Source organism: Ranitomeya imitator, chromosome 4 (assembly GCF_032444005.1).
Source record: "Ranitomeya imitator isolate aRanImi1 chromosome 4, aRanImi1.pri, whole genome shotgun sequence".
Lineage (NCBI taxonomy): Eukaryota > Metazoa > Chordata > Amphibia > Anura > Dendrobatidae > Ranitomeya > Ranitomeya imitator.
The window spans coordinates 708,004,708-708,014,113 of record NC_091285.1 but is presented as its reverse complement, the minus strand read 5'-3'; positions in this window follow the sequence as shown (position 1 = coordinate 708,014,113).

The window sequence follows — 9,406 nt, the reverse complement described above, 5'->3', positions numbered from 1 at the left end:
GGTATTACCAGAAAAAAAAAAACTCCTGCCAACTGTAAAAACGCAATATGAACTGGAGTGTTACTCCTACTGACCTTTGTTTTTTCTTTCCTTATAAGAACCTTACATTGCTTAATAAAATGGTCAGCCTTACCACAATACAAGCATAACCCTTCAGAAAACCTCTTCTCCCTCTCCTGGGAACAAGATGACATCGCCCCAAGTTGCCACGGTTCCCCGCTGTCAATGGGGCTATGCTGAGAGACTGGGTTCAGCATTATAAGAGCCTTCTCTTTATTCTGTCTGCCTCTTAATCTTCTATCCACACTGATAGCTAACTGTATCAGGTGCAAGATATGCAATGAGCAAATCTTTAACTCTCTCACTCAAACCTGCTAAAAACTGACTCTTGAGCACTGGGTCATTCCACCTCTGCGGACCATCGTCTGAACTGGGTGCAATACCTCCCAGCATCAGCAGAACCCTGTTTAAGCCGTCTGAGCTCTGCCTCATCTGATGTGACCCAAGCAGGATCATCATATAAGAACCCCATAGCAGAAAAAAATGCTTCTACTGATGTCAAACAAGGATCATCAGGATGTAATGAAAATGACCAGATTTGGGGTTCACTTCACAATAAAGACATAATAATCCCCAAACGCTGTAATACACTCTCTGAGGATCTGGGTCTAAAATATAATAAACATGCATTTTTAAACGTAAAAAATTCCTGCCGTTTACCAGAAAAAAAATCAGGTAATCCTACCTTTGGTTCTTCAGAGCGTGCTCCAGGGCAATTACTCACATGTTGTTGCAGGTTGGCTACTTCCAAAGTTAACCTTTGCAAACATTGAGCAAGTTCTAGGACGCTGCACGTATTGAAGGAATCCGGGAAAATATATATATTTTTTTATATATGTGGCTAGACAAACTGTTACGGAACTGCAACACAGAACTAGGATAGAAGGGGGAAATCTGACCCTGCACTGAGACTGGGCTGATACCCTACGATGGAGTGGGTGACCCATTCCTTGCAACTAGACCCACTGACGATCCTAGGTTAATCTCAAGCGAAGACCTATAGATAGGAGGAAGGAGGTCCCTAAAAGATCTAAGGACTGGGTATAAAAAATAGGTCACCTCCTAATAGAAAATACAGAGAAGGCTGCAGAAACCAAACAAAAACAAAAACTAAGGATAGCAGATTAACACTGTTGTCCAGCAAAGAATGGGAGGCAGGTGCTGGGTAATAAAGGGTGATACAATCACCTAACCTAAGGCAACCCAGCACCAGGGGAAAAAGACCAGCAGCCAGAATACCACAACAAGATGGCGGATGGTCAAAAACAAAACAGATTCTTACACTTGAACCCAACAGAAGAGAGAGAGGACCCTTCTTATAAGAGCTTACAATCTACTGGAGAGAGAGGACCCCACTGACCATAAGAGTTTACACTCTACAGGAGAGAGAGGACCCCACTGATCATAAGAGCTTACACTCTACAGGAGAGAGAAGATCCCACTGACCATAAGAGCTTACACTCTACAGTGGAGAGAGAGGACCCCACTTACCATAAGAGCTTACACTCTACAGGAGAGAGAGGACCCCACTGACCATAAGAGCTTACATTCTACAGGAGAGAGAGGATCCCACTGACCATAAGAGCTTACATTCTACAGGAGAGAGAGGATCCCACTGACCATAAGAGCTTACACTCTACAGGACAGAGAGGACCCCACTGACCATAAGAGCTTACACTCTACAGGAGAGAGAGGACCCCACTGACCATAAGAGCTTACACTCTACAGGAGAGAGAGGACCCCACTGACCATAACAGTTTACACTCTACAGGAGAGAGAGGACCCCACTGACCATAAGAGCTTACACTCTACAGGAGAGAGAGGACCCCACTGACCATAAGAGCTTACACTCTACAATAGAGAGAGGACCCCACTGATCATAAGAGCTTACACTCTACAGTGGAGAGAGAGGACCCCACTGACCATAAGAGCTTACACTCTACAGGAGAGAGAGGACCCCACTGACCATAAGAGCTTACACTCTACAGGAGAGAGAGGACCCCACTGACCATAAGAGCTTACACTCTACAGGAGAGAGAGGACCCCACTGACCATAAGAGCTTACACTCTACAGAATAGAGAGAATTCTGCTGACCATAAGAGCTTACACTCTACAAGAGAGAAAGAGGACCCCACTGATCATAAGAGCTTACACTCTACAGGAGAGAGAGGACCCCACTGACCATAAGAGCTTACACTCTACTGGAGAGAGAGGACCCCACTGACCATAAGAGTTTACACTCTACAAAATAGAGAGAATTCTGCTGACCATAAGAGCTTACACTCTACAAGAGAGAAAGAGGACCCCACTGATCATAGTAACATAGTAACATAGTTAGTAAGGCCGAAAAAAGACATTTGTCCATCCAGTTCAGCCTATATTCCATCATAATAAATACCCAGATCTACGTCCTTCTACAGAACCTAATAATTGTATGATACAATATTGTTCTGCTCCAGGAAGACATCCAGGCCTCTCTTGAACCCCTCGACTGAGTTCGCCATCACCACCTCCTCAGGCAAGCAATTCCAGATTCTCACTGCCCTAACAGTAAAGAATCCTCTTCTATGTTGGTGGAAAAACCTTCTCTCCTCCAGACGCAAAGAATGCCCCCTTGTGCCCGTCACCTTCCTTGGTATAAACAGATCCTCAGCGAGATATTTGTATTGTCCCCTTATATACTTATACATGGTTATTAGATCGCCCCTCAGTCGTCTTTTTTCTAGACTAAATAATCCTAATTTCGCTAATCTATCTGGGTATTGTAGTTCTCCCATCCCCTTTATTAATTTTGTTGCCCTCCTTTGTACTCTCTCTAGTTCCATTATATCCTTCCTGAGCACCGGTGCCCAAAACTGGACACAGTACTCCATGTGCGGTCTAACTAGGGATTTGTACAGAGGCAGTATAATGCTCTCATCATGTGTATCCAGACCTCTTTTAATGCACCCCATGATCCTGTTTGCCTTGGCAGCTGCTGCCTGGCACTGGTTGCTCCAGGTAAGTTTATCATTAACTTGGATCCCCAAGTCCTTCTCCCTGTCAGATTTACCCAGTGGTTTCCCGTTCAGTGTGTAATGGTGATATTGATTCCTTCTTCCCATGTGTATAACCTTACATTTATCATTGTTAAACCTCATCTGCCACCTTTCAGCCCAAGTTTCCAACTTATCCAGACCCATCTGTAGCAGAATACTATCTTCTCTTGTATTAACTGCTTTACATAGTTTTGTATCATCTGCAAATATCGATATTTTACTGTGTAAACCTTCTACCAGATCATTAATGAATATGTTGAAGAGAACAGGTCCCAATACTGACCCCTGCGGTACCCCACTGGTCACAGCGACCCAGTTAGAGACTATACCATTTATAACCACCCTCTGCTTTCTATCACTAAGCCAGTTACTAACCCATTTACACACATTTTCCCCCAGACCAAGCATTCTCATTTTGTGTACCAACCTCTTGTGCGGCACGGTATCAAACGCTTTGGAAAAATCGAGATATACCACGTCCAATGACTCACCGTGGTCCAGCCTATAGCTTACCTCTTCATAAAAACTGATTAGATTGGTTTGACAGGAGCGATTTCTCATAAACCCATGCCGATATGGAGTTAAACAGTTATTCTCATTGAGATAATCCAGAATAACATCCCTCAGAAACCCTTCAAATATTTTACCAACAATAGAGGTTAGACTTACTGGCCTATAATTTCCAGGTTCACTTTTAGAGCCCTTTTTGAATATTGGCACCACATTTGCTATGCGCCAGTCCTGCGGAACAGACCCAGTCGCTATAGAGTCACTAAAAATAAGAAATAATGGTTTATCTATTACATTACTTAGTTCTCTTAGTACTCGTGGGTGTATGCCATCCGGACCCGGAGATTTATCTATTTTAATCTTATTTAGCCGGTTTCGCACCTCTTCTTGGGTTAGATTGGTGACCCTTAATATAGGGTTTTCATTGTTTCTTGGGATTTCACCTAGCATTTCATTTTCCACCGTGAATACCGTGGAGAAGAAGGTGTTTAATATGTTAGCTTTTTCCTCGTCATCTACAACCATTCTTTCCTCACTATTTTTTAAGGGGCCTACATTTTCAGTTTTTATTCTTTTACTATTGATATAGTTGAAGAACAGTTTGGGATTAGTTTTACTCTCCTTAGCAATGTGCTTCTCTGTTTCCTTTTTGGCAGCTTTAATTAGTTTTTTAGATAAAGTATTTTTCTCCCTATAGTTTTTTAGAGCTTCAATGGTGCCATCCTGCTTTAGTAGTGCAAATGCTTTCTTTTTACTGTTAATTGCCTGTCTTACTTCTTTGTTTAGCCACATTGGGTTTTTCCTATTTCTAGTCCTTTTATTCCCACAAGGTATAAACCGCTTACACTGCCTATTTAGGATGTTCTTAAACATTTCCCATTTATTATCTGTATTCTCATTTCTGAGGATATTGTCCCAGTCTACCAGATTAAGGGCATCTCTAAGCTGTTCAAACTTTGCCTTCCTAAAGTTCAATGTTTTTGTGACTCCCTGACAAGTCCCCCTAGTGAAAGACAGGTGAAACTGCACAATATTGTGGTCGCTATTTCCTAAATGCCCAACCACCTGCAGATTTGTTATTCTGTCAGGTCTATTAGATAGTATTAGGTCTAAAAGTGCTGCTCCTCTGGTTGGATTCTGCACCAATTGTGAAAGATAATTTTTCTTGGTTATTAGCAGAAACCTGTTGCCTTTATGGGTTTCACAGGTTTCTGTTTCCCAGTTAATATCCGGGTAGTTAAAGTCCCCCATAACCAGGACCTCATTATGGGTTGCAGCTTCATCTATCTGCTTTAGAAGTAGACTTTCCATGCTTTCTGTTATATTTGGGGGTTTGTAACAGACCCCAATGAGAATTTTGTTACCATTTTTCCCTCCATGAATTTCAACCCATATGGACTCGACATCCTCATTCCCTTCGCTAATATCCTCCCTTAAAGTGGACTTTAGACAAGACTTTACATAGAGACAAACCCCTCCTCCTCTCCGATTTTTACGATCCTTTCTAAACAGACTGTAACCCTGTAAGTTAACTGCCCAGTCATAGCTTTCATCTAACCATGTCTCGGTTATTCCCACTATGTCAAAGTTACCTGTAGATATTTCTGCTTCTAGTTCTTCCATCTTGTTTGTCAGGCTTCTGGCGTTTGCGAGCATGCAGTTTAGAGGATTTTGTTTTGTTCCAATCTCCTCACTGTGGATTGTTTTAGAAATGTTCTTACCTCCCTTCTGAGTATGTTTTCATAAGAGCTTACACTCTACAGGAGAGAGAGGACCCCACTGACCATAAGAGCTCACACTCTACAGGAGAGAGAGGACCCCACTGACCATAAGAGCTTACACTCTACAGGAGAGAGAGGACTCCACTGACCATAAGAGCTTACACTCTACAGGAGAGAGAGGACCCCACTGACCATAAGAGCTTACACTCTACAAGAGAGGGAGAGGACCCCACTGACCATAAGAGCTTACACTCTACAGGAGAGAGAGAAGACCCTGCTGACCATAAGAGCTTACACTCTACTGGAGAGAGAGGACCCCACTGACTATAAGAGTTTACACTCTACAGGAGAGAGAGAAGACCCTGCTGACCATAAGAGCTTACACTCTACTGGAGAGAGAGGACCCCACTGGCCATAAGAGTTTACACTCTACAAAATAGAGAGAATTCTGCTGACCATAAGAGCTTACACTCTACAAGAGAGAAAGAGGACCCCACTGATCATAAGAGCTTACACTCTACAGGAGAGAGAGGACCCCACTGACCATAAGAGCTTACACTCTACAGGAGAGAGAGGACTCCACTGACCATAAGAGCTTACACTCTACAGGAGAGAGAGGACCCCACTGATCATAAGAGCTTACACTCTACAAGAGAGAGAGAGGACCCCACTGACCATAAGAGCTTACACTCAACAGGAGAGAGAGAAGACCCTGCTGACCATAAGAGCTTACACTCTACAGGAGAGAGAGGACTCCGCTGACCATAAGAGCTTACACTCTACAGGAGATAAAGGACCCCATTGACCATAAGAGCTTACACTCTACAGGTGAGAAAAAGAGTGGGCCCCACTGACCATAATGGTTTACACTTTACAGGAGAGAGAGATAAAGAATTCAGCCAACCACAAGAGCTTGAAAACAACAGGAGAGAGAGAGGACCCCGCTGACCATAAGGGCTTACACTGTACAGTAGATAGATGACCCCGCTGACCATAAGAGCTTACACTCTACAAAATAGAGAGAATCCTGCTGACCAAAAGAGCCTACACTCTTCAGGAGAGAGAGGACCCCACTGACTATAAGAGCTTACACTCTACAGGAGAGAGAGGACCCCACTGACCATAAGAGCTTACACTCTACATGAGAGAGAGGACCCCACTGACCATAAGAGCTTACACTGTACAGGAGAGAGAGGACCCCGCTGACCATAAGAGCTTACACTCTACAGGAGAGAGAGGACCCCACTGACCATAAGAGCTTACACTGTACAGGAGAGAGGACCCCACTGACCATAAGAGCTTAAACTCTACAGGAGAGAGAGAGGACCCCACTGACCATAAGAGCTTACACTCTACAGGAGAGAGGACCCCACTGACCATAAGAGCTTACACTCTACAGGAGAGAGAGGACCCCACTGATCATAAGAGCTTACACTCTACAGGAGAGAGAAGACCCCACTGACCATAAGAGCTTAAACTCTACAGGAGAGAGAGAGGACCCCACTGACTATAAGAGCTTACACTCTACAGGAGAGAGGACCCCACTGACCATAAGAGCTTACATTCTACAGGAGAGAGAGGACCCCATTGACCATAAGAGCTTACACTCTACAGGAGAGAGAAGACCCCACTGACCATAAGAGCTTAAACTCTACAGGAGAGAGAGAGGACCCCACTGACCATAAGAGCTTACACTCTACAGGAGAGAGGACCCCACTGACCATAAGAGCTTACACTCTACAGGAGAGAGAGGACCCCACTGACCATAAAAGCTTACACTCTACAGGAGAGAGAGAGGACCCCACTGACCATAAGAGCTTACACTGTACAGGAGAGAGAGGACCCCGCTGACCATAAGAGCTTACACTCTACAGGAGAGAGAGGACCCCACTGACCATAAGAGCTTACACTGTACAGGAGAGAGGACCCCACTGACCATAAGAGCTTAAACTCTACAGGAGAGAGAGAGGACCCCACTGACCATAAGAGCTTACACTCTACAGGAGAGAGGACCCCACTGACCATAAGAGCTTACACTCTACAGGAGAGAGAGGACCCCACTGATCATAAGAGCTTACACTCTACAGGAGAGAGAAGACCCCACTGACCATAAGAGCTTAAACTCTACAGGAGAGAGAGAGGACCCCACTGACTATAAGAGCTTACACTCTACAGGAGAGAGGACCCCACTGACCATAAGAGCTTACATTCTACAGGAGAGAGAGGACCCCATTGACCATAAGAGCTTACACTCTACAGGAGAGAGAAGACCCCACTGACCATAAGAGCTTAAACTCTACAGGAGAGAGAGAGGGCCCCACTGACCATAAGAGCTTACACTCTACAGGAGAGAGGACCCCACTGACCATAAGAGCTTACACTCTACAGGAGAGAGAGGACCCCACTGACCATAAAAGCTTACACTCTACAGGAGAGAGAGAGGACCCCACTGACCATAAGAGCTTACACTCTACAGGAGAGAGAGGACCCCACTGATCATAAGAGCTTACACTCTACAGGAGAGAGAAGACCCCACTGACCATAAGAGCTTACACTCTACAGGAGAGAGAGGACCCCACTGACCATACAAGCTTACACTCTATAGGAGAGAGAGAGGATCCCACTGACCATAAGAGCTTACACTCTACAGGAGAGAGGTCCCCACTGACCATAAGAGCTTACACTCTACAGGAGAGAGAGAGGACCCCACTGACCATAAGAGCTTACACACTACAAGAGAGAGTGTCATGATCCCAATGGCAGGGGATCATAAAAAGGACAAGCACAGATACAAACAAGCTCTAGGGCGATAGAACCTGAGCTGACCGTGACCCTGAACCTAACACACAAATAAAAGTAGCTGGGGAACGTGCCTACGATGATCCTAGACGTCTCGCTCCAGCCGAAGATCTAACTTCCCCTATCAGAAGAAACACAGACCTCTCTTGCCTCCAGAGAAATACCCCACAGCAAATAGCAGCCCCCCACATATAATGACGGTGAAATGAGAGGAAAGCACATACGTAGTATGAAAACAGTTTCAGCAAAATGAGGCCCGCTAAAGCTAGATAGCAGAGGATACAAAAGTGAACTGCGCGGTCAGCGAAAAACCCTTCAAAAAACCATCCTGAAATTACTTGAACTCATGTGCCAACTCATGGTACATGAAAAGCAATTTCAGCCCACAAGAGCAACCAGCAGCAGAGAATCACATATCTGCAGGCTGGACTAAAAACCAAATTAAGCAAAACACAAAACAGGAAAATCCAAACTTAGCTTGTCCAGAAGGTTCTAGGAGCAGGGAGCAGAGGTAACAAGACACACTGGATACATTGATAACCGGCGAGGAAATGCCAGCAAAGCCAGGTTAAATAGGAAACTCCCATATGCTGATGGAACAGGTGGAACCCAGAAACCCAGGAAAGACAAGTCACCCAGTACCATCAGTAACCACCAGAGGGAGCCCAAAAACAGAACTCACAACAGTACCCCCCCTTGAGGAGGGGTCACCGAACCCTCACGAGAACCACCAGGGCGACCAGGATGAGCCCTATGAAAAGCGCGAACCAAATCATCAGCATGAACATCCGAGGCAACCACCCAAGAATTATCCTCCTGACCATAACCCTTCCACTTGACCAAATACTGGAGTTTCCGTCTGGAAACACGAGAATCCAAGATCTTCTCCACAACATACTCCAATTTTCCCTCCACCAGCACTGGAGCAGGAGGCTCAAGAGAAGGAACAACAGGTACCTCATACTTCCGCAACAACGACCGATGAAACACATTATGAATAGCAAACGATGCCGGGAGATCCAAACGAAACGACACAGGGTTAAGAATTTCCAAGATCCTATAGGGACCGATGAACCGAGGCTTGAACTTAGGAGAAGAGACCTTCATAGGAACAAAACGAGAAGACAACCACACCAAGTCACCAACAAGAAGTCGAGGACCCACTCGGCGACGGCGATTAGCAAACTGCTGAGCCTTCTCCTGGGACAACTTCAAATTGTCCACCACATGACTCCAAATCCGATGCAACCTATCCACCACCATGTCCACTCCAGGAC